This window comes from Staurois parvus, unplaced genomic scaffold (genome assembly GCF_062004578.1).
Source record: "Staurois parvus isolate SC_StPar_1 unplaced genomic scaffold, SC_StPar_1.0 ptg000318l, whole genome shotgun sequence".
NCBI classification, from domain to species: domain Eukaryota; kingdom Metazoa; phylum Chordata; class Amphibia; order Anura; family Ranidae; genus Staurois; species Staurois parvus.
The window spans coordinates 778,807-806,344 of NW_028318114.1; positions in this window are offsets into that span (position 1 = coordinate 778,807).

Consider the following 27,538-nt stretch of genomic DNA (forward strand, 5'->3'; position numbering starts at 1 on the left):
TAGACAAAGAAACAAAAAAGAAGGGAACAGTTCACTTCACATTACAAATGCTGAACATAAAATCTAGCACGTAGGTGGATATGCTGCACAGGTACATACTGTACCTCTGTTTCTACCATATCATGGAATACAAATGAGACACTCAGCAGTCATCAGAGAAAAGGAAAGATTAACCACAGACAGCATCCAATTAGGCTATATCAGAAGTACTAGGATTTGCTTGATATCTTCACCCTCTACCCCATTTTATGTTGACTAAGCACATGACACATTGGTTCTACCTTTATTGTTAACCATCCTCCTCGTTGTCCTGAGAACCAGAGAGGCGGGAGGGGTTATTGGAATCCAGACACCAGGACCATTTTCTTTTATACTTTTTCGGACATCCCTTGTCTTTATAAGCAAGTTCCTCTCTGCGTAATGCAAAGGTGATTGCATCACACTATTGGGTGTGTGTGTGGGGGGGTATGAATTTACGGGCCAAATATAGAGACTGAGTCCACATTAAATGCATTTTGTTAGGTAGTACACCCTCTGCAATAATGCCTAATAGGAATAGTTTGGGGTCCATGAGTACCTGAGTGGAGCACAAGGAATTCAAGGTATCGAAAATTAGATTTCCAATAAAGGTGTGATTTTGGGCACCGCCACAACATATGTATAAGTGATCCAGTGGCTACAGCAGATCTAGGGCACAGTGGGGATGATGCTCTTCCCCTAGAGTGGAGTTTCAATGGAATATAGTGTACTCTATGTAATATGAACAATTGAGTCAGGTGTTGTGAAGGGGAAAGACAGACGTTTGGTAACATTTCCAAGGCCTGGGTCCACTCCTCATCATCCAATGATACTATGTTCTGTTGCCATGTGTTGAGGCTCTTCACCTGAGTCCTGGCACTTTACCCCCATTTAGTACAGGTTGTGTAGCTTGCAATAGATAATACTGTAGAGGAGTTATAGTTAAACTGAAATGCCGATATCTGACTCTGCAACGCATGACACAGTTGCAGATATTGAAAAAAACATTTGTGGGAAAACTGATAGTGGGCAGCAATGATATGAAATGGAAACACATCACTCTCATATATTTGATAAAGAAACTGAATACCAACCCTTTTCCATTGATCAAATCCCTCCAGCTTTTCCAATTCTGGGAAATAAGGGTTATCCCACAGCGGCATGTGATTAGTATAGCCGTTATGTTCAGTAATGTCCTGTACCATGGTCCATAATGTATGTATCAGGTGAAACATTGGGTAAATATGTTTCACTTGAAAATGGTGAGCCACTGCCAGCTGTACAAGTGGCGCTATAGGGAATTGAGACAGAATAATACCCTGTATGAGATCATGTAAATTTACTTAATTCCAGCCATACCAATGATGTAGCTGGAAGGGGTTGTAGTGTAGAAAGTTTAATTCTAGGATGCTTAATAAGTTGCCTAAAGAGATAGTCAATGATATAGAATATGCACTTTGGCGGCCACACTGGACAATTATGAAGGATGTACAATAACTGTGGCATCCAAACCATTTTCACTAAGTTGGCTCTTTCTATAACAGTAAGGGGCAATTTACTCCAGATTTTACCCGCTTGTTTAAATCTTGCACAAAGAGGGGCCAAGTTCCTATTGACATAATCATGAAGTTGTGGCATAAACACGACACCTAAATATTTAAAAGTTGTCACTATGGCTATTTGAGCTACAATAGGTGGAAGACTAGCTTGAATAGGGTCAAGCGGCAATAAAACCGACTTGCCCCGGTTAATGGTGAAAGCCGAATAAGCACCATAAGTGTTAATTAGGGATGTAACTAGAGATGAGCGTATCGAAGTAGGCGAAGTGGAATTCGTTTCGAATATTAGGAAAATTTCGATTCGCGCATCCGAAGTCTGCTTATTTTCGGATTCGACGCGAATCGAAATTTTTCCTAAAATGGCGGCGACATGTGCGGCGACGGAGCGGGGATGTCTGGGAAGGCGCGCAGACAAGGCGCGCTGACCCATAATGCATTCATTCATGACATGTGATCGCATTAGCCAATCAGCAGCCAGCCAGCCAGCACAGTGTAATGGTCGAGCTATAAATGGCGGCCATTTTAGAATTCTCCATTTGCCTCCAGTCATTCAACAGAGGCAGACCTGGCTGTATGCAGGGAGAGAGTTAGGGACAGAGAAACGTTACTTAGGGACATAGAAACGTTAGTTAGGGACACAGAAACGTTACTTAGGGCCACAGAAACGTTACATAGGGCCACAGAAACGTTACTTAGGGCCACAGAATCGTTAGTTAGGGCCACAGAAACGTTACTTAGGGACACAGAATTGTTACTCAGGGACAGACAGAATTGTTACTGAGGGATACAGAATTGTTACTGAGGGCCACAGAATCGTTACTTAGGGCCACAGAAATGTTACTTAGGGCCACAGAATTGTTACTTAGGGACAGACACAGAATTGTTAGTGAGGGACACAGATTTGTTACTGAGGGCCACAGAATCGTTACTTAGGGCCACAGAATTGTTACTTAGGGACAGACACAGAATTGTTACTGAGGGACACAGATTTGTTACTGAGGGCCACAGAATCGTTACTTAGGGCCACAGAAACGTTACTTAGGGCCACAGAATTGTTACTTAGGGACAGACACAGAATTGTTACTGAGGGACACAGATTTGTTACTGAGGGCCACAGAATCGTTACTTAGGGCCACAGAATTGTTACTTAGGGACAGACACAGAATTGTTAGTGAGGGACACAGATTTGTTACTGAGGGCCACAGAATCGTTACTTAGGGCCACAGAATTGTTACTTAGGGACAGACACAGAATTGTTACTGAGGGACACAGATTTGTTACTGAGGGCCACAGAATCGTTACTTAGGGCCACAGAAACATTACTTAGGGCCACAGAATTGTTACTTAGGGACAGACACAGAATTGTTACTGAGGGACACAGATTTGTTACTGAGGGCCACAGAATCGTTACTTAGGGCCACAGAATTGTTACTTAGGGACAGACACAGAATTGTTAGTGAGGGACACAGATTTGTTACTGAGGGCCACAGAATCGTTACTTAGGGCCACAGAATTGTTACTTAGGGACAGACACGGAATTGTTACTGAGGGACACATATTTGTTACTGAGGGCCACAGAATCGTTACTTAGGGCCACAGAAACGTTACTTAGGGACACAGAATTGTTACTTAGGGACAGACACAGAATTGTTACTGAGGGACACAGATTTGTTACTGAGGGCCACAGAATCGTTACTTAGGGCCACAGAATTGTTACTTAGGGACAGACACAGAATTGTTAGTGAGGGACACAGATTTGTTACTGAGGGCCACAGAATCGTTACTTAGGGCCACAGAAACGTTACTTAGGGCCACAGAATTGTTACTTAGGGCCAGACACAGAATTGTTATTGAGGGACACAGAATTGTTACTAAGGGCCACAGAAACGTTACTTAGGGCCACAGAAACGTTACTTAGGGCCACATAATCGTTACTTAGGGCCACAGAAACGTTACTTAGGGCCACAGAAACATTACTTAGGGACACAGAATTGTTACTCAGAGACAGACAGAATTGTTACTGAGGGATACAGAATTGTTACTGAGGGCCACAGAATCGTTACTTAGGGCCACAGAAACGTTACTTAGGGCCACAGAATTGTTACTTAGGGACAGACAGAATTGTTACTGAGGGACACAGATTTGTTACTGAGGGCCACAGAATCGTTACTTAGGGCCACAGAATTGTTACTTATGGACAGACACAGAATTGTTACTGAGGGACACAGATTTGTTACTGAGGGCCACAGAATCGTTACTTAGGGCCACAGAAACGTTACTTAGGGCCACAGAATTGTTACTTAGGGACAGACACATAATTGTTATTGAGGGACACAGAATTGTTACTGAGGGCCACAGAACCGTTACTTAGGGCCACAGAAACGTTACTTAGGGCCACAAAATTGTTACTTAAGGACAGACACAGAATTGTTACTGAGGGACACAGATTTGTTACTGAGGGCCACAGAATCGTTACTTAGGGCCACAGAATTGTTACTTAGGGACAGACACAGAATTGTTATTGAGGGACACAGAATTGTTACTGAGGGCCACAGAACCGATACTTAGGGCCACAGAAACGTTACTTAGGGCCACAGAATTGTTACTTAGGGACAGACACAGAATTGTTACTGAGGGACACAGATTTGTTACTGAGGGCCACAGAAACGTTACTTAGGGCCACAGAAACGTTACTTAGGGCCACAGAATCGTTAGAGCCACAGAAACGTTACTTAGGGACACAGAATTGTTACTCAGGGACAGACACAGAATTGTTACTGAGGGATACAGAATTGTTACTGAGGGCCACAGAATCGTTACTTAGGGCCACAGAAACGTTACTTAGGGCCACAGAAACGTTACTTAGGGCCACAGAATTGTTACTTAGGGACAGACACAGAATTGTTATTGAGGGACACAGAATTGTTACTGAGGGCCACAGAACCGTTACTTTGGGCCACAGAAACGTTACTTAGGGCCACAGAATTGTTACTTAGGGACAGACACAGAATTGTTACTGAGGGACACAGAATTGTTACTGAGGGCCACAGAAACGTTACTTAGGGCCACAGAAACGTTACTTAGGGCCACAGAATCGTTACTTAGGGCCACAGAACCGTTACTTAGGGCCACAGAAACATTACTTAGGGCCAAAGAATTGTTACTTAGGGACAGACACAGAATTGTTACTGAGGGACACAGATTTGTTACTGAGGGCCACAGAAACGTTACTTAGGGCCACAGAATCGTTACTTAGGGCCACAGAAACGTTACTTAGGGCCACAGAAACGTTACTTAGGGCCACAGAATTGTTACTCAGGGACAGACACAGAATTGTTACTGAGGGATACAGATTTGTTACTGAGGGACACAGAACCGTTACTTAGGGCCACAGAAACGTTACTTAGGGCCACAGAATTGTTACTTAGGGACAGACACAGAATTGTTACTGAGGGACACAGATTTGTTACTGAGGGCCACAGAAACGTTACTTAGGGCCACAGAAACATTACTTAGGGCCACAGAATCGTTACTTAGGGCCACAGAATTGTTACTTAGGGCCACAGAAACTTTACTTAGGGCCACAGAATTCCTATTTAGGGACACAGAATTGTTACTCAGGGACAGACACAGAATTGTTACTGAGGGATACAGAATTGTTACTGAGGGCCACAGAAACGTTACTTAGGGCCACAGAAACGTTACTTAGGGCCACAGAAACGTTACTTAGGGCCACAGAAACGTTACTTAGGGCCACAGAATTGTTACTTAGGGACAGACACAGAATTGTTACTGAGGGACACAGAATTGTTACTGAGGGCCACAGAACCGTTACTTAGGGCCACAGAAACGTTACTTAGGGACACAGAATTGTTACTCAGGGACAGACACAGAATTGTTACTGAGGGACACAGAATTGTTACTGAGGGCCACAGAACTGTTACTGAGGGCCACAGAACTGTTACTTAGGGCCACAGAATTGTTACTTAGGGCCACAGAAACGTTACTTAGGGCCACAGAAATGTTACTTAGGGCTACAGAAACGTTACTTAGGGCCACAGAATTGTTACTTAGGGCCACAGAAACGTTACTTAGGGACACAGAAACGTTACTTAGGGACACAGAATTGTTACTCAGGGACAGACACAGAATTGTTACTGAGGGACACAGATTTGTTACTGAGGGCCACAGAACCGTTACTTAGGGCCACAGAAACGTTACTTAGGGACACAGAATTGTTACTCAGGGACAGACAGAATTGTTACTGAGGGATACAGAATTGTTACTGAGGGCCACAGAATCGTTACTTAGGGCCACAGAAATGTTACTTAGGGCCACAGAATTGTTACTTAGGGACAGACACAGAATTGTTAGTGAGGGACACAGATTTGTTACTGAGGGCCACAGAATCATTACTTAGGGCCACAGAATTGTTACTTAGGGACAGACACAGAATTGTTACTGAGGGACACAGATTTGTTACTGAGGGCCACAGAATCGTTACTTAGGGCCACAGAAACGTTACTTAGGGCCACAGAATTGTTACTTAGGGACAGACACAGAATTGTTACTGAGGGACACAGATTTGTTACTGAGGGCCACAGAATCGTTACTTAGGGCCACAGAATTGTTACTTAGGGACAGACACAGAATTGTTAGTGAGGGACACAGATTTGTTACTGAGGGCCACAGAATCGTTACTTAGGGCCACAGAATTGTTACTTAGGGACAGACACAGAATTGTTACTGAGGGACACAGATTTGTTACTGAGGGCCACAGAATCGTTACTTAGGGCCACAGAAACATTACTTAGGGCCACAGAATTGTTACTTAGGGACAGACACAGAATTGTTACTGAGGGACACAGATTTGTTACTGAGGGCCACAGAATCGTTACTTAGGGCCACAGAATTGTTACTTAGGGACAGACACAGAATTGTTAGTGAGGGACACAGATTTGTTACTGAGGGCCACAGAATCGTTACTTAGGGCCACAGAATTGTTACTTAGGGACAGACACGGAATTGTTACTGAGGAACACATATTTGTTACTGAGGGCCACAGAATCGTTACTTAGGGCCACAGAAACGTTACTTAGGGACACAGAATTGTTACTTAGGGACAGACACAGAATTGTTACTGAGGGACACAGATTTGTTACTGAGGGCCACAGAATCGTTACTTAGGGCCACAGAATTGTTACTTAGGGACAGACACAGAATTGTTAGTGAGGGACACAGATTTGTTACTGAGGGCCACAGAATCGTTACTTAGGGCCACAGAAACGTTACTTAGGGCCACAGAATTGTTACTTAGGGCCAGACACAGAATTGTTATTGAGGGACACAGAATTGTTACTAAGGGCCACAGAAACGTTACTTAGGGCCACAGAAACGTTACTTAGGGCCACATAATCGTTACTTAGGGCCACAGAAACGTTACTTAGGGCCACAGAAACATTACTTAGGGACACAGAATTGTTACTCAGAGACAGACAGAATTGTTACTGAGGGATACAGAATTGTTACTGAGGGCCACAGAATCGTTACTTAGGGCCACAGAAACGTTACTTAGGGCCACAGAATTGTTACTTAGGGACAGACAGAATTGTTACTGAGGGACACAGATTTGTTACTGAGGGCCACAGAATCGTTACTTAGGGCCACAGAATTGTTACTTAGGGACAGACACAGAATTGTTACTGAGGGACACAGATTTGTTACTGAGGGCCACAGAATCGTTACTTAGGGCCACAGAAACGTTACTTAGGGACACAGAATTGTTACTCAGGGACAGACACAGAATTGTTACTTAGGGACAGACATAGAATTGTTACTGAGGGACACAGAATTGTTACTGAGGGCAACAGAAACGTTACTTAGGGCCACAAAATTGTTACTTAAGGACAGACACAGAATTGTTACTGAGGGACACAGATTTGTTACTGAGGGCCACAGAATCGTTACTTAGGGCCACAGAATTGTTACTTAGGGACAGACACAGAATTGTTATTGAGGGACACAGAATTGTTACTGAGGGCCACAGAACCGATACTTAGGGCCACAGAAACGTTACTTAGGGCCACAGAATTGTTACTTAGGGACAGACAAAGAATTGTTACTGAGGGACACAGATTTGTTACTGAGGGCCACAGAAACGTTACTTAGGGCCACAGAAACGTTACTTAGGGCCACAGAATCGTTAGTTAGAGCCACAGAAACGTTACTTAGGGACACAGAATTGTTACTCAGGGACAGACACAGAATTGTTACTGAGGGATACAGAATTGTTACTGAGGGCAACAGAATCGTTACTTAGGGCCACAGAAACGTTACTTAGGGCCACAGAATTGTTACTTAGGGACAGACACAGAATTGTTATTGAGGGACACAGAATTGTTACTGAGGGCCACAGAACCGTTACTTTGGGCCACAGAAACGTTACTTAGGGCCACAGAATCGTTACTTAGGGACAGACACAGAATTGTTACTGAGGGACACAGAATTGTTACTGAGGGCCACAGAAACGTTACTTAGGGCCACAGAAACGTTACTTAGGGCCACAGAATCGTTACTTAGGGCCACAGAACCGATACTTAGGACCACAGAAACGTTACTTAGGGCCAAAGAATTGTTACTTAGGGACAGACACAGAATTGTTACTGAGGGACACAGATTTGTTACTGAGGGCCACAGAAACGTTACTTAGGGCCACAGAATCGTTACTTAGGGCCACAGAAACGTTACTTAGGGCCACAGAAACGTTACTTAGGGCCACAGAATTGTTACTCAGGGACAGACACAGAATTGTTACTGAGGGATACAGATTTGTTACTGAGGGACACAGAACAGTTACTTAGGGCCACAGAAACGTTACTTAGGGCCACAGAATTGTTACTTAGGGACAGACACAGAATTGTTACTGAGGGACACAGATTTGTTACTGAGGGCCACAGAAACGTTACTTAGGGCAACAGAAACATTACTTAGGGCCACAGAATCGTTACTTAGGGCCACAGAATTGTTACTTAGGGCCACAGAAACTTTACTTAGGGCCACAGAATTCCTATTTAGGGACACAGAATTGTTACTCAGGGACAGACACAGAATTGTTACTGAGGGATACAGAATTGTTACTGAGGGCCACAGAAACGTTACTTAGGGCCACAGAAACGTTACTTAGGGCCACAGAAACGTTACTTAGGGCCACAGAATTGTTACTTAGGGACAGACACAGAATTGTTACTGAGGGACACAGAATTGTTACTGAGGGCCACAGAACCGTTACTTAGGGCCACAGAAACGTTACTTAGGGACACAGAATTGTTACTCAGGGACAGACACAGAATTGTTACTGAGGGACACAGAATTGTTACTGAGGGCCACAGAACTGTTACTGAGGGCCACAGAACTGTTACTTAGGGCCACAGAAACATTACTTAGGGCCACAGAAACGTTACTTAGGGCCACAGAAACGTTACTTAGGGCTACAGAAACGTTACTTAGGGACACAGAATTGTTACTTAGGGCCACAGAAACGTTACTTAGGGACACAGAAACGTTACTTAGGGACACAGAATTGTTACTCAGGGACAGACACAGAATTGTTACTGAGGGACACAGATTTGTTACTGAGGGCCACAGAACCGTTACTTAGGGCCACAGAAACGTTACTTAGGGACACAGAATTGTTACTCAGGGACAGACACAGAATTGTTACTCAGGGACACAGAATTGTTACTGAAGGACACAGAATTGTTACTGAGGGACACAGAATTGTTACTCAGGGACACAGAATTGTTACTCAGGGACACAGAATTGTTACTGAGGGACACAGAATTGTTACTCAGGGACACAGAATTGTTACTCAGGGACACAGAATTGTTACTGAGGGACACAGATTTATTACTGAGGGACACAGAACCGTTACTTAGGGCCACAGAAACGTTACTTAGGGACACAGAATTGTTACTCAGGGACAGACACAGAATTGTTACTCAGGGACACAGAATTGTTACTGAGGGACACAGAATTGTTACTCAGGGACACAGAATTGTTACTCAGGGACACAGAATTGTTACTCAGGGACAGACACAGAATTGTTACTGAGGGACACATAATTGTTACTGAGGGACACAGAATTGTTACTGAGGGCCACAGAACTGTTACTTAGTGCCACAGAAACGTTACTCAGGGACACAGAATTGTTACTCAGGGACAGACACAGAATTGTTACTCAGGGACACAGAATAGTTTAATTAAAGAGTATGTCAGACAACATGCAGAGGAGTGGCAGAGGAGGCAATGTTTTAGGAGCGAGCAGACATGGCAGCAGAGGAAGGGGTCGAGGCAGCACTATTCGCAGCCAGAGGCCAGTGCTCCCGGTGTCATCCAGCGGTCGTGTCTCCACCGACAACCCTGCCGTCATCGATTGGTTGGCTCGGTCGTCTTCCTCTTCCCAGGTCACCTCTGACACCTACAGCCAACGGTCGGTGGGTACGTCAGACACAACCATTAGTTGGCATGGCCCAGGACCAAGCCCACTGAAATCACGTGTCCTCTACCTGCCCCTGTCCTTTGGTGTTCCCTCACCAAGCGAAGTATCGCATGCTGTGGGCTCAGCCCCACTGTACAGTGAGGAAGAGCAAACAGAGGGCGGTCAGGAAAGGGGGGAGACATCCGCCTCTTCAGCAGCCAGGCGAAGAAGTAGTGGCGAGGAGAGTGGCTCGGTAGCCGGTCTAGAGACAGGTCTGTCTCCTGACCCACACGCAGCCGAGGGGGCTAGTAGTGAGGCGGAGACCCTAATTGATGATGATGAGGCTGATCGCACTTGGCAGCCTCGTCGTCATCAGGCTATTGCTTCCGCATCATCAGGAGAAGAGGGTGGCAGCTTGGCAGCGAGCAAAACAGTCGGTGGGTTGCCCAGGAGGCAGCAGGGTTGCAGCAGTGTCAGTGGAGGCAAACGGCCACGGAGTACAGCACCAGCTCCACTGCAGCCTACCACCACGGCCAGTAGTGGTGCCGGTGTGCACGGAGGAAGAAGCAGTCAGCCAGTGAGGAGTATCGGGGGCAAAGTTTCCTACTTGGCATGTAGAAGAGATGGTGGGCCAGTCTTTGAGCATGTCGGTCTCTGCCAAAGTGCACGGCAGCGCCGACGTGTGGAGCTGTAACTACGGTCAGGGACAGTACATGTCATTTACGGCCCACTGGGTGAACGTGGTGCCGTCACAGCCGCACCAGCAACTTGGACAGGTCACGCCGCTTTTGCCTCCACGTTTGCACGTCCTTGGTCCACAAAAGATGTCCGCCTCTACCACCTCTTCTTCCGCCGTGTCCTCAGCCGCCACCCCCGTGCCAAGTCCCATTACCCGACCGGCATATCACATGTGCAGGGCGCAACGGTGTCACGCTGTGCTGCACCTGGTATGCCTTGGCGAACGTAGTCACACAGGGGAGGAACTTCTCAGTGTAATGAACAGAGAAATCGACAGATGGCTGTCTCCGCGCAATCTGAAAATCGGAACCATGTTGACCGACAACGGAAAGAACATGGTGTCTGCTCTGCGTCAAGGAAGGTTGTGCCATGCGCCATGCATGGCTCACGTGTTCAATCTGGTTGTCAAGCGGTTCCTAAAATCCACCATCCAACTGCAAGACATCCTTAAAATGTCACGTAAACTTTGCATGCATTTCAGACATTCCTACACCGCAAAGCACACCCTCCTTGAGCTGCAGCGGCAGAACGGAATTCCACAGCATTGCCTGATCTGCGATGTTGCAACAAGGTGGAATTCAACCCTACACATGTTAGACCGCCTTTACGAACAGCGAAAGGCCATCACCGATTTCCTGATGTTACAAGCGGATAAAGGTACTCCCCTGTGTAACTTTGATGTCAGCCATTGGCAGCTCATGCGTGACACCTGCCGCTTGCTCAGGCCCTTTGAGGAGGCCACGCTATTCGTGAGTTGCCAGGACTATGGGATGAACGACATCATTCCTCTGTTGCACGTCCTGGAACAAATGCTGTTAACAATGGCTGGTCAGGGTGCGGTAGACGTGGCGCACAGATCTCAACGCCACATGACCCCTGTGGGGGCAGGACAGGAAGAAGAGGAGGAGGTAGAGGAGGACATTTGTGCTCAGGAATTATTGAGTGAAATGGGTGGTTTTTCCACTCAGCGGACAGGAGTGGAGGAGCAGGAGCATGTGGTAGAGGAGGAGGAGGAGGAGACAGAGGACCCAGACGCACCGTGGCAGTATGCTGTGGAGATGGAGGCAGGGAGTCCCTCGCATTCCTTGGCATAAATGGCCCATAGCATGCTCGGTTGCTTGCGTAGCAACAGCCGAATAATAACCATCAGACAGAGGGATGACTTTTGGCTGTCCACCTTGTTGGACCCTCGCTACCGTTCAAAAATGGTGGCCTTTTTCACACCTGCTGAGAGGGAGGCCAAAATAACGTACTATAAAAACCACCTATGTAGTCAGTTGGTCTCTGCCTTTGTGCGTCAACGTCCATCCTCAGACACTGTGGGCCCTGTGCGCTCGCGTTCCGCTGCAATGGCAGCAGGGGAGGGGTGGGGTGGTAGGAGCAGTGGTAGCTCCACCAGCAGCGGCTGCCTCAGTCTGCAGTCGATGATGAGTAGCTTTCTTCACCAGCGCAGTGAGGAAACTACTAACCAGCCGCAGCAGCAGCAGCATCAGGTGGACCTGGAGCAGGACCTCAAACAACAGGCTTGGGCCTACTTGGACAGCACCCTGCCAACCGAGGTAGACAATCCCCTTGACTACTGGGCAACGAAACTTGACCTTTGGCCCCAACTAGCTGAATTTGCCCTTGAAAGGCTGTCATGCCCGGCCAGTAGCGTGGCATCGGAGCGCGTGTTTAGTGCGGCAGGAGGTATTGTAACTCCGCGGAGGACACGACTGTCCACCCAAAGTGTGGAGAGACTCACGTTTGTGAAAATGAATCAGGCGTGGATTAGTCTGGATTTCAAACCACCAGTTCCTGACACAACTGACTAAATCCGCCATGAATCATGCCCCTGCCATGTGCCACTTTCAGGTCTACTCACACTGCTGGTGTGTTCCATTTTTTGTCATAGGGTGCTGGCAGATTACGGGCCTCCCATAGCTGCTGCCAGGCCCCTAATCTGCCATGGGCCCCTATACCGCCTCCTCATGCTGCTGCCAGGTCCAGAGTCTCTCATGGGTCCCTGTACGGCCTCCCATTGCTGCTGTCTCCATCGCCACACTCTGCCATGTGCCACTTTCAGGTCTCCTCACACACTGCTGGTGTGTTGAATTTTTTGACATAGGGTGCTGGCAGATTACAGGCCTCCCATAGCTGCTGCCAGGCCCCTAATCTGCCATGGGCCCCTATACCGCCTCCTCATGCTGCTGCCAGGTCCAGAGTCTCTCATGGGTCCCTGTACGGCCTCCCATTGCTGCTGTCTCCATCGCCACACTCTGCCATGTGCCACTTTCAGGTCTCCTCACACACTGCTGGTGTGTTGAATTTTTTGACATAGGGTGCTGGCAGATTACGGGCCTCCCATAGCTGCTGCCAGGCCCCTAATCTGCCATGGGCCCCTATACCGCCTCCTCATGCTGCTGCCAGGTCCAGAGTCTCTCATGGGTCCCTGTACGGCCTCCCATTGCTGCTGTCTCCATCGCCACACTCTGCCATGTGCCACTTTCAGGTCTCCTCACACACTGCTGGTGTGTTGAATTTTTTGACATAGGGTGCTGGCAGATTACGAGCCTCCCATAGCTGCTGCCAGGCCCCTAATCTGCCATGGGGCCCTATACCGCCTCCTCATGCTGCTGCCAGGTCCAGAGTCTCTCATGGGTTCCTGTACGGCCTCCCATTGCTGCTGTCTCCATCGCCACACTCTGCCATGTGCCACTTTCAGGTCTCCTCACACACTGCTGGTGTGTTGAACTTTTTGACATAGGGTGCTGGCAGATTACGGGCCTCCCATAGCTGCTGCCAGGCCCCTAATCTGCCATGGGCCCCTGTACCGCCTCCTCATGCTGCTGCCAGGTCCACAGTGTCTCATGCCATGTGCCACTTTCAGGTCTCCTCACACTGCTGGTGTGTTGAATTTTTTGACATAGGGTGCTGGCAGATTACGGGCCTCCCATAGCTGCTGCCAGGCCCCTAATCTGCCATGGGCCCCTATACCGCCTCCTCATGCTGCTGCCAGGTCCAGAGTCTCTCATGGGTCCCTGTACGGCCTCCCATTGCTGCTGTCTCCATCGCCACACTCTGCCATGTGCCACTTTCAGGTCTCCTCACACTGCTGGTGTGTTCCATTTTTTGTCATAGGGTGCTGGCAGATTACGGGCCTCCCATAGCTGCTGCCAGGCCCCTAATCTGCCATGGGCCCCTGTACCGCCTCCTCATGCTGCTTCCATTTCCACAGTGTCTCATGCCATGTGCCACTTTCAGGTCTCCTCACACTGCTGGTGTGTTGAATTTTTTGACATAGGGTGCTGGCAGATTACGGGCCTCCCATAGCTGCTGCCAGGCCCCTAATCTGCCATGGGCCCCTATACCGCCTCCTCATGCTGCTGCCAGGTCGAGAGTCTGTCATGGGTCCCTGTATGGCCTCCCATTGCTGCTGTCTCCATCGCCACACTCTGCCATGTGCCACTTTCAGGTCTCCTCACACTGCTGGTGTGTTCCATTTTTTGTCATAGGGTGCTGGCAGATTACGTGCCTCCCATAGCTGCTGCCAGGCCCCTAATCTGCCATGGGCCCCTGTACCACCTCCTCATGCTGCTGCCAGGTCCACAGTGTCTCATGCCATGTGCCACTTTCAGGTCTCCTCACATTGCTGGTGTGTTCAATTTTTTGACATAGGGTGCTGGCAGATTACGTGCCTCCCATAGCTGCTGCCAGGCCCCTAATCTGCCATGGGCCCCTATACCGCCTCCTCATGCTGCTGCCAAGTCCAGAGTCTGTCATGGGTCCCTGTACGGCCTCCCATTGCTGCTGTCTCCATCGCCACACTCTGCCATGTGCCACTTTCAGGTCTCCTCACACTGCTGGTGTGTTCCATTTTTTGTCATAGGGTGCTGGCAGATTACGGGCCTCCCATAGCTGCTGCCAGGCCCCTAATCTGCCATGGGCCCCTATACCGCCTCCTCATGCTGCTGCCAGGTCCAGAGTCTCTCATGGGTCCCTGTACGGCCTCCCATTGCTGCTGTCTCCATCGCCACACTCTGCCATGTGCCACTTTCAGGTCTCCTCACACTGCTGGTGTGTTCCATTATTTGTCATAGGGTGCTGGCAGATTACGGGCCTCCCATAGCTGCTGCCAGGCCCCTAATCTTCCATGGGCCCCCGTACCGACTCCTCATGCTGCTGCCAGGCCCGTAATCTGTCATGGGCCCCTGTTGTCGCTTGTTGGCATATTCCGCTCGTTCAGATGCTCCTTCTCCTGCTACTCCTCTTCACGGATTCCGTCAGCAGTCTTTCTTGGAATCTGTTTCCAAGAGACAACAGTTTGCGAGCACGCACCCGACGGTGCAGAAGCTGAACATCCTCCTGTCCAAGTTGCTGCTGCCAGGCTCGTAATCTGTCATGCGCCCCTGTACCGCCTCCTCATGCTGCTGCCAGGTCCAGAGTGTGTCATGGGCCCCCGTACCGACTCCTCATGCTGCTGCCAGGCCCGTAATCTGTCATGGGCCCCTGTACTGCCTCCCCATGCTGCTGCCAGGTCCAGAGTGTGTCATGGGTCCCTGTACGGCCTCCCATTGCTGCTGCCAGGCCCGTAATCTGCCATGGGCCCCCGTACCAACTCCTCATGCTGCTGCCAGGCCCGTAATCTGTCATGGGCCCCTGTACCGCCTCCTCATGCTGCTGCCAGGTCCAGAGTGTGTCATGGGTCCCTGTACGGCCTCCCATTGCTGCTGTCTCCATCGCCACACTCTGCCATGTGCCACTTTCAGGTCTCCTCACACTGCTGGTGGGTTCCATTTTGTCATAGGGTGCTGTATGGCCTCCCATTGCTGCTGCCTCCACCGCCACACTGTGGCTCCACACTCTGGTTTTGGCCCCGTGACTGCCCAAATGAGTGAAGTGTGCGGTGATTCTAAGATCGACGGCACTCATCTGCATGTCATACTGACTGACAGTATTATTTCTCTTCCCCAGCAGACTCCAAGGGCATTTAAATTAAAGGTACAGTGTTCTGCACTAATATAAAGGCTCTCTGAAGCCTAGAAACACCCTTTTATAAGTTAAATTCGCAGCGAATATATTCGACTCGAATCAAAATTTTTTCACGAATTCGCCGAATCAGTCGAATCGAATTTTTGAATACTTCGCTCATCTCTAGATGTAACCTCTTCCAGTGAGGAGGAGGTGTCACCCAAAAATAATAAGGTGTCATCAGCTTACAGTGAGAATTTATCTTTAGCTGTAGCTCTACAAAAGCAAACAATATAATGTTATTGGTGAATAGCAGCTACCAAAGGTTACAGTGCCAGGGCAAATAAAAGAGGTGACAGGGGACAACCCTGTGTCCTTCCTCAATGTAACAGAAAGGGGTTAGAAACATGCCTGGAGACCTGCACCCTGGCCACTGGAGCAGCATAAAGAATCTGCACCTAGCGAAGAAAATGAGGTATAACTGCAAAACGCTGCTGACACTGCCATAAAATACCCCATTCAATACCATCAAAAGCTTCAGCCGCATCAAGCAACAGCACAGCCCTATTACCAGTATTAATAGTTGGGACTTGTATGTTAAGAAATAGACATCTAATGTTGATAGCTGTGGACTTAACTGTAATGAACCCTGACTAATCCAGACGGACTATTTTAGCAATGTGTTTTGGAAGCCAAGTGGCCAATACTTTCGCAAGAAGCTTGACATCTGAGGTAAATAAAGATATTGGGGGGTAAGGTTCTGGGCTATGCGGGCTCTTACCGGGCCCCAAAAAAGCTATAATACCAGCCTCCATCATGGAAAATGGAAGAGATCACCTGTCAAAAGCATCATTAAAGATCTCCAGTAGTTCTGGTAAAAGTAAATCCCCATAATTTTTGAACATATCACTGGGCAAGCCATCCGCTCCAGGAGCTTTGTTATTGGGGGCACTTGCTGCAGCAATCTGCAATTCTTCCAGCGTTAATGGAATGTCTAAGGCCTCTCTACTACTGACAGTACTGGCAACTTAATAAGATTAAGGAAGCCGCATAGGTCCTCATGGAAGTAAGAGATCTTACTACTGTATAAATCGTGACAGAAATATCAAAAAACTGTGGAGATTCCCTGTGTAGTAAATACTGTGGTGCTTAAGGGAGTTTGAATTTCTGAAATTTATGTTGACGGTTTGAGCCTTTATTATAGTAGCTAATAGGTGGCCTGTGTTTCCACCCTCCTCATAGTAAGAATGTTGGAGAAAAAAAACATTTCTACTCTGCCTTCCCGAGAGAAACTTCTGCATAGGCTTGTTGGCTCTGCATCCATTCAAATTGATTGTCTGCAGTAGGGTCGACAATATATTGTAACTCTGCCTGAGCTACTCTATATGTTAGTGACTTTTCCCATGCCCTGGTCTGCTTTTTGATCTTAGAGATTTGTGAAATAAAGATCCCTCGGGTAAGCTTTCTGTGAGTCCCAATATAGAGGGAGTGCCACGGAGGACTTATTAGTGGTGTCTTTTCTTTCTTACTGTCTGTATATAGTACTATGTTAGAGCTTGCTTAATAATTGTTCTTTTTCTGTAACTAAATAGATTGCTGGTTGTTAGATGTAGACCTTTTTACAATTGACCAATACATGTCTGTTGTTGTGTTGAAGCTTTCACTTATGGTCAAGAACTCTCATTCAACAAATCATATTAGAGAAATATTAAATCTCATAATATATAGATTGTGGTCAACACCAAACACCTATATTACACCCCTGCAAAGAATCTTTTGAGATTGGGGGTCAGTGGTAAACATGTATACGCTGTGATGTGTATAAATGTAGCAGGAGAGCATGTCAAAAAATAAATGCAGTTTCCACTTCTTGAAATTTGTTCTTTTATTTTATAAACTCAAAAGTCCCGGTTTGAATGCCCCTTGTATATTCATACAGAAGATGTAGCTTGCGGTGATAAAATGTATTGCTGAGAAGTTATGAAACAGAAAGACACTCTTGGTCTGTATGTGAAATGTACTTCTTGACCTGCTGATAAAAGCCTCTTTAATTAGACTGGAACTGGCAGATCTCCTCAGGTTTAAAGCTTTTATGTATGTTTTATATACAAGCTTTATTTTTTCTTTTTATGTACAGACTTCAGAAAATGGCCTTTTGGATGAGGTTTCATAAGCTTTAAACACTGACAAGAGTGTATATGAGACTCGCTGTGAAGACAATATTAATGTGGGAAATGTAGTCTGCTCTTTCATCTCTGTTGATAAATTGTGATATCAAGATGTTATCAAATAGAAAGCCACCTTGGACTATTTAAAATAGTCATAAAAAGCCTTCTTTTACAACACTTTATTCTTCCTTTAGTTTTTAGAAATGTTTAACAAGACTTGTTTTCTCCTTATTTACAAACTGGTGAAACTGTGAAAAGAGGTAAGACTAGGATAAATATGTTTAAAATGCGGTGCTATAATCTGCATTTTGTTATATCTGGAGGAAAATTTGCAAAGCTAAGGGACTGTGAAAACAGACAAAAAAGGAAAAAATCATGCCAGATGTGTCTATCTAATAAAACATTGAAAAACAAAAGTATATGTGGAGAAAAAACAGAGAGCATTTTGAGGCTTTATACATAAGCCCATAGATGATATGAAATGTGGATCTTGCCCCCTTGATAAAGCCACTGTAATTACAGTTGTGACAGATATCCCTAAGCTTAATACTATCTGTGAATGCTTCACACACAAAGAACATACAGAATTCTTTATGTTTGTGTACAGTGTACAGATAATTGCCTATTGTGCAAGTTTTAACTTTAAACGGTTATATATTAATCCAAAATATACGTTCACTAGGGTTCAACAATGCATATTATAGAAAAAGTTTTTAAAAAAAGAAAGAAACCCCTAGCAATTTGCACCACTACATATCAACTGCATTCCTAAATTAAAAAAGTGATTTATTGTTTCAATGAAACAAAATAAAAAAGCAAATAATTAAAACATGCTATGTTCCAAAACCACACACCTCTAGTGGTAAATACACCAAAAATTACATAAGCAGATCAGCTCATAATAAAAATTCTCAAAACCAAAATGTGGAAATCTTAAGTGTACTGCAAAATGCACATGCAGCTCAAGAAAATTACAATAAAATACAAAAGTTATTCTTTTCCATCCAATGGATTAAAATGACAAATGTCACCATAGGGGACACCCCAAGAGACTCAGAATTTGTTAATATTTTAAAGCTGTGCAAAGGCAAGGACCAAAAATAATTTGTGGGGCAAAGTAATAAGTTCTACCTACAGTAACACAATTTTGTTAGGTAGCTATGAAAAATGGCTGCACCAGATACCTACAGTAAATATATACCTAAAAGATCTTGATCTGGGAAGACTTGCATTCACATATCAGAGGGAATGCTTGTGTCATAGAGCCTGAAAGCAAAAGAAACCACTGGAAAATTACAAATAAATGCATAAATCAATTCTACAAAAATCATTTTCATTTTAAATATTTGTGTATCATTATACTCACAAAAATTTCAACAGTGGCAAAATTATAAAAAATAAAATAATTCTTATAGCCTGTTTTCTGCAGACTGATCCTAGCCTTTCACACTAAATGGAATTAATATTTTATTGTCCATTTATAGCAGTAAAGTACATAGACGCACTCTACTTATACTCCCTATGAGGAAAAACACCTCCAAGGTATTTAAGAAGTTATTAGATGAAGGAAACCCTGGCTGTGTGATAACATTCATCGTTTGGATCAGCTTTTGAAAGGTTTGATTCCAAGATGATTACACATTCAATTCTTGCCATTCTGAAAAGTCACAGGTTATTTCAGAAATAACTGGGAAAAAGGTTAGAACAAATGTGTCAGTATAATCACAAATATGTTGTTAGAATATGGCAAAGGTTTGTTGGCACATACAGAATGATGTACATGAATTACAAGCTAAATTAGGCTCTTTTGACAGTTTTTAGGATGGTTAATCATTTTTTGGATCCCTAAAATTATACTGAGAATGATGAATATTATATATAAGAAAATTAAGCAAATTGAAAGGGAAAGAACTGATTATGAAAATAAATGTTTATGTATGGAAGCACAAGTGTAATGCAACAGACCAATCTAAATGCAGAAGTCAGTCCATAAGAAATCATGATAATCAGCCTGAAAGATCTTTTTTATTTGCAGTGAAAAAAAATAACAAAAAAAAACAAGGACCAAAAGGCTCAGAGACAAGGGAAGGCAGGCTTACAGAAGACCCAGTTATAACTCCATTCAGTCAAAGAAAATGCTAATGTTTAAGGACAAACTTAAAGTGGAAAGTTAGTCAGAAAATTAGGTTTTGCTAGATCACTTCAGGCTGGCCCCTCTAGCAGGTATAGCTACTTAAAACAATAGAGCCTATACTGTTTAAAATCCAGTAATGCACTGTCACCCTGCTCTGCACATGCTCAGTTGCTCTCTATTTTTCGGCACTGATCCAAAAATGTAGAGGGCCATCTGCTGACACACTGAAGATTTACTGCTTTTCAGGGGCTCTGGGCTTCAGCAAAATGGCAGCCTTTAGCATGAAGAAACAGGAGCAATGCTGGAAGCAATTTACAGTACACACCCATTTTGGTAGCATAATTATTAATGTGGAATGTATATTCCTCACTAAAGAACAGTATTTTTTTATCAAGTTATTATGGGTAAAGTTCAGCTTTAACATTGTCAGTCTGACAATAGTTACCTGCTAACCAAGTAGTAATTTGGGATTTGTCTGAAAGAGAAATCTTGCACAATCTTTTAGACCTCTTAAAAAGAATTGAAAGTAAGACATATAATACTTATAATTAACACTGAAAAAATCCTATATTCAAACCAGCTTTTGATGTCTGCTCTGCCGTACATTTGTTCTTCAGTCTGGTCTTTAAGGAAATAAAAAATGCCTATTGGCAATCCAGCAAGCAAATATATACTGTGTGTATATATATATATATATATAAACAAGATTTGAAAATATTGTCACAGAGGTCTCAGGTATTAAATAAGGAAGACAAGAAAGACATAATTATCTTTATGACCTGCTGAAATGTTTCAAGCTAAAACAGTAGTATGGCTTAAAAAAAAACAAAAAAAAACCACAATTGTTATCTGTTTATCCTCTGACCTCTATCTACAAGATGAAACTTGAATGGGAATATTTTGCAATTTGATCCCATTATTGGGCAGTATATAACTCCTGGGGCCTCCATGACTTCACATAAAGATCCAAACTTTAAAGAACTTTTGAGTCAAAGACAATTTACAGGTTTTGAATATTTAAGGGCTGACTTGCAGTTTCCTTTTAGACCTGGCAGGGAACATTTAATTTCATACAGCCCTCTAGGGTTATATGGAACATTGGCCATACAAAACTGTTTAGACTTCAATAGTACATTAACTTCTGCACAAAAATACGTTGTTTGTGTGTACCCAAGGTTTATGTCGGAGAAACTCAAAATGTGAGACTGAAAGAAAAACAGAAATTAAAAACATGTATGATTCCTCTAGCCCTCAGAAATATTGCAGAATGAAAAAGGTTTAATATTATTGGCTTTACATGGAAGATCAGAACTTGTTCCTTGAATTTGGACCTGATAATACTGCTAAGTATGAATTAGTCTTGCCTTTTGAAAAAAAAATAAATAAGAAAAGCATGTATAAAAAAACAGTGTGATTGTCTTCTTCAAGAGATAAGGAGGCACAATTAATAACATTAAAATATGCATTTGTTTTGTAGGTTACCTGTAACTCACAAGCACTCCTTTAAAGCTAAAATTGAACTTTAAATATAATAAATAGAAAATGATTTGAACCTTTGTTGTGGCACATTTTTTTTCTGTACATCTTTATTCCAGTTAAGCATTTAAATGCCTTTGTTGACAGTTCTCCAAAAAATCTACCCATGTGCATTTAAATTGGTTATAAATCTCTGACATGAAATAAAAACAAAGCATATGCCATTATAGTGTGTGACACCAAGAGATAAAAAGGTTTCAGAGGAGGAAGCTCCAATACACAGACTGTGATTGACAGCCTCAACTCTGTTCCTGTGTGTTGTATGAATGGGGGGTGTATTCAATCAGCTCCCATTGAGCTCTGCAGAGTGTGACTTCAGCTTCCCACCCCCTGTATTCTGAAAGCTCAGACAAGCTTTAAAAATTCTACACTTTCAATGGCTATATAGGAGAGAGGGTGCAGATAAACAGATACAACTGATGTAGGAGGATTTGTTTCATCTCTGTGTATAATCAGAGGCTAGTCATTTTATTTGGTATATGTAAGGGTTTACAACCACTTTAACATATAAACACTGTTTTTGACTTTCATTTAAGAATGTAGACCATAGCCAATGGAATAATATTTGAAAACTGTTAAAGGGGGGGGGGGTGTCTGAATGGACGCGTCTTGGATTAGCTCCTTCTCCTGCCTATGGTCTACAGCCACTATCACCTTATAATGGGCAAACCAAAGGGGACCTGCACTGCTCAAGCATTGGTCACTACCTCTTTACAGCCTCCAGTGCTCTCCACAATAAAAGCTGGTGTCTCCCCAACTCATTCTTTTTCCTCTCTCTCACAGCAACCTTAGAATACCTTAATGGCTCTTTCAGTGTAGCATCATGAGAATGGTGAGCTGCATTCTTCTTTCATATCTCACTCTCTAGACTGTATTGATCTACACATGTCTACTAAGTGTTCAGACCCTCCATCTTTTTTGCTGGCTGTGGCTAAACCACAGAGAGCCCCCAGATCAAAGATCTCTAGTCTCCTCTAGTCTTACCCCAAGTTTAGAGGATCATGCTGTTTTCACCATACCTTCTGCAGCTGTGTAGCCTTTGTTTGATAGAATAGAAGATTTATCCTCTGAACAGTGGTGTGGGCCTTGGGAAGACATGCCTGTATCTGCTGGTATACCTGCCATTGGATACAAACAGCCTGTTCCCTCTGCAAATATGCCTTTACATGCTTAACACTTTCCCTCTCCACCATCTTCTGCCTCTAACTCGGACACTGAGTAGTTGACTTCATGTAATGACTTTATTAAGTTCACAGCAAACAAAAAAGACTTTTGTGTTCTTATTCAAGAAGTTTGTGAATCCTGCCATATCAAAATTACAGCGTTACGTGAGGACTTCCAAGATCTTACAAACCAAGTGGAAACAGTAGAAGACGAAGTTCAGACCTCCAACAAAAAAATCTATAACCTTCATACCACAATTGCAGCTCAAAACTCAACCATCGAGGACATTCAGCGCCATCTACAAGACTTGGATAATTGTGGCTGCAGAAATAACATCATAATTAAAGGTCTTCTAGAGGCAATCAGGGCTGAAAACCTAAAAGACATCCCAAAAGTAATTTTCAGCAATATCTTGGGGGAGCCAGCTTTGCACAAAATTAAAATAGACCAGGCCCACAGAGCACAAGGCCTAATGGGACAACCTCAAGATGTTACCTGTAGGATACATTCCTATATTCTAAAGGAGAATATAATGCACAAAGATTGTAATCTAGAATTTGATAGGGCATCGATCCAGCTTTATCCAAACCTCTCCTGGCTGACTTTATGTAAACAAAGATCCTTGCAACCACTTCTGATTATTACCAAAGAAGCAAACTTCCCTATCACAGGGGATTTCCTTTCAGTCTAACAGTGAGAAGAGCTGGTATATCTTCTACACTAAAAGTACCTACAGATCTTTCTTTTTTCTGCAAAGACTTGGATATTGCATGTCCCACACTTTCAGGCTGAGAACCTTTACCACTACTCCCATCTGAGCCCACGATCCTCCTCATCTTCCATTTCTCTTAGAGAATGATTTTTGCTGTCATGATATTGCCAAGGCACAGACACTTTCTTGCTGATCCTGTCTGAGGGTCTGATTATTTCTTATCACACTAAGGGGTACTTTACCTTCACAATTTATTATGGTGTTACACCATTTTTACTGAAATGCTATTTGTGTGTACCCACTTGCACTTGTAGCTGCAATGATCAGATACAGTATCCTACAGTGGTATAGTTCCTGTTTACACAAATCCACAATTTATGAGGAATTAATTTACTATTTAAGTCTGTTTTTCTGGCATGTCATGACAATCAGATACAGTACATGTACTTGCAGTATTGCCATGTTAATACCCTCTTTGTTTTGCATTACTGTAAACCTGCAAAATTGTACAGGATGTGTCCCATACCCTTTTTCTATTTTTTTCCATTGGAAATTTAACTTTTAATAAGTGTTATCCCAGAGTCTTTTCAGTTATCTCCCAATCAGGCAGAAAAGTGGGTGTTGCCATTCTTATGAAGGTAACTGTTCTTTTTACTCCTATTACTACATTGCTTGACTGGGAAGGTAGATACAGTATTATGCATGGGCATCAGTCACTATATGTAACCTTTATGCCCCCAAAACAAGACAAATTACTTTTTTAAAGAAGGATCTCACTAAGATATTCTCTTTCAAACACAACTACTTCCTAGTGGTTGGAGATTTTAATTTATTTCTGTCCACATCCTTGGATAGACTGTCACCAGAAGGCAAGTCATCCCCCAGTGACAACCATAGAATGCATTTGAAACTTCAATTGCTCCACAAACAATATCCACTGTTGACTTTTGGAGGACAATGAATCCCACTGGAAAAAAACTATACATTCTATTCTGCAGTACACAAGACACATACTAGAATAAATAGTTTCCTTACTAATTTTCCTACACTTTGAAATGTAATATCCTTAGGTTAAAAATCAATTTGAGTGGTTGGACCATGTACTTGTCTTACTCTCCCTGAAGCACTCTCCTCCTCCTAAACAATGCCAGTGGAGACCTAATGAGTGGCTTATGGGGAATTACATTGTTTTATCTTCCAAACTCAAAAAAGACTGTTAGCTACAAAAAAACAGCTTCCTTCCCAAGTCAAACATTTAGAAATCGTTATGGCACAAAAACCCTGCAAATCTGTAATAGAGCTCAACTTCAACAACTTCACCTGACAGTGGAGGAAAGGTCAATGCTGAATTTACACCAGAAATTTTCTGAGAAAGGCAACAAGGCCCAACAGTGACAGAGCGCACCACTGCATGGCTCTGGGCCCGCGTGAGCACACCTTTTGAGAGGAAATCATATGATGCCCACTCGGAAGGCAGAACGTCCCGCTGGACCATCAATCTGCTATAGGCCAGGCAGGAACTAAAGTATCTCTTTACTGAATTTGCATATGGAACTGACAGCCTTCTCCTGCCTTTCGGGTTATAAGTTGAATTTAATGAAAAATGAAGCATTGCCTGTAAATACACCTTAATATACCCTCTCGGCCTAACAATCCTCTTTCACATATAACTGCAAAACAGACAAGCTTATATTTGGGGATTTATTTAATGCCTTGAGTGTCTCAACTTTATTTACCCAATTATTGCCCACTTATTAGGGACTTAACTAAACTATTTAAGATGGAAACATCTTCAGCATAGAATCACATATATTAAAATATTTTAAAATATGGTAACAAGACTTCTTGGACTTTTCTTTGGGAAATAGTAGACATATGGTCTCTAATTGGGTATTATTGACAGGAAAATCACAGGGTGGCTTAATCTTCCAGCAGAGGCATAACTAAAACCTTCAGGGCCCCGGTGCAGGAAACCATAAAGGGTCCCCTGGCTCTATCCTGGGTCACCTTGCATCAGTCCCAGGGCCCTTTACTCCCATTACGGGGCCCTTTAATATGTTAAACAACAAAAGAAAATGTGGCCAAGAAGACACCAACTAAGGCTACCCTGTATTAGAAATTGAAAAATGTTTATTAATAAATAACCATAAATATACCTAACAATAATAGATATAATCAAAATAGAAAAGCACAAATATAAAACAGAAAATTAATGAAAAATTACTTCCAGTCAGACCCAAAGAAACCCTCCCAGCTCCCTCCCAACTCCCGCAAGGGCATCCAGTGAGCCACCACCACAGTCCCTGCTAAACCAACCTGCATGGAAAATGCACAGTAAATCAATACATAAAGGCAATTCACTAATACATCTGTCAGAATAGCAGCTGGGTTAACTATATATAAGTCCAAACTAAAAATAAGTGGACTAAAGGTCTGAATGGGTTAAAACAGTCAAGCCAAAAATGTATCCTCTGGTGGATGGACTGCTATCTACGTCACTATGGCCAATCTGGAATATATTCCAAATGCAGATTGTGATAAACCACTAAAAGTGGAGTTAGGCTACACATAGTTGGTCCGGGAACTATGATTGTGGCTATGAATATCTTGAATTAGTCAGGGAGCCAATGTAGGATATATAGGGACCGAGCTGGATGGATGGCTCAGCTACACTCTCTAAGTGATATACAACAGGCCTTCCTGCTGTTTTGGGGCCCCCCACAGTGGCTGAAAGCTAGGACCCAATCGCAAGTGCAACCTTTGTGACCCTGATAGTTCCACCATTGCTTCCCATATATCATAAAATGCTGCGCATTTGTTATTTGGCCTCCTGTTCTATGTTGCATCTACATAATAAATGGATGGAGATTGAACATCTTTGGATAGCTCCTGTCCACACTAATTCATTGCTTTGGCATTGCAAAGCAAATGTCAAGAGTACTCAGCTTTTGACCTCTATGCTTCACAATAAAAAATATATGGTCTTGCCTCAACACTAAATTTCATTTATCTGCTAACGCTTCCCAGATGTGTTCATTCATAGGTAATCCCTCACTTCCTTCCAGTCTTGAGTGACAGATGACTTGTCATTGGTTAGACAAAGGATTATTTTGTTTCTGAGGCATTATAAACTCCAAGACTAGAAAATTATTATCTTTCGCCAATATGCAATCTAAATACTCTATGCATCTAAAACACTATTCACCTATTTACAGATCAAACATTATACACAGTCATTTACTGACAGACTCACTTAGACTATTCCCATTTGAGACAATATACCTTGATGACCTCACACGTCAACATCTTATTACAGACATTTAAGCTAGGTTCACACTTATACAGATTTGAGTATGTTTCCCAGTTTGCAGAAATGCACTACAGTTCATTTAACATGATTTCCTTTGGATCAAGTTCACTTCTGTGTGTTTTGAGCCAGTGCAGATTTTTGAAGGGGTCACAGACTTTTTTTCCTGCAGCAGATTGCATTTTGCGTGTAATAGACTTCAATGGAACCGCACAAAAAATGCAAATATTGTGTTTTAAAGCATTTTTCATGCATTTTGCATTTTTGTGCTTTGTGTGTCTTTAAGCTGGTGTTAAGGAGAAGGTGGCTGCCGGCGTCCTTAACTACCAGTAAAGAACATGATTGTTAAGGAGAGGGTGGCCGCTGCTGTTAAGGAGAAGGTGGCTGCCAGCGTCCTTAACAACCAGTAAAGAACATGATTGTTAAGGAGAGGGTGGCCGCTGCGTTCTTAACAACCGATGAGTCAGCAGGGTTCCCACTGCGTGAGCATGTGGTCCCCATGATCCATACCGGGCCATTCGGGTCTAGTATAAATTTTAAAGGGAACTCGATCCTCAAATTTAAAAAAAAATCCAAAATCCATACCAGATCCTTATCCAAGCATGCAGCCGGTTAGGTCAGGAAAAGGGGAGGGGGGATTGAGCACCTCCCCCCTCCTGAACTATACCAGGCCACATGCCCTAAACACAGGGTTGTTTTTGGGCAGAGGGGCTCTCTCCAAAGCACCTTGTCCCCATGTTAATGAGGACAAGAGCCTCTTCCCCACAACCCTTGGC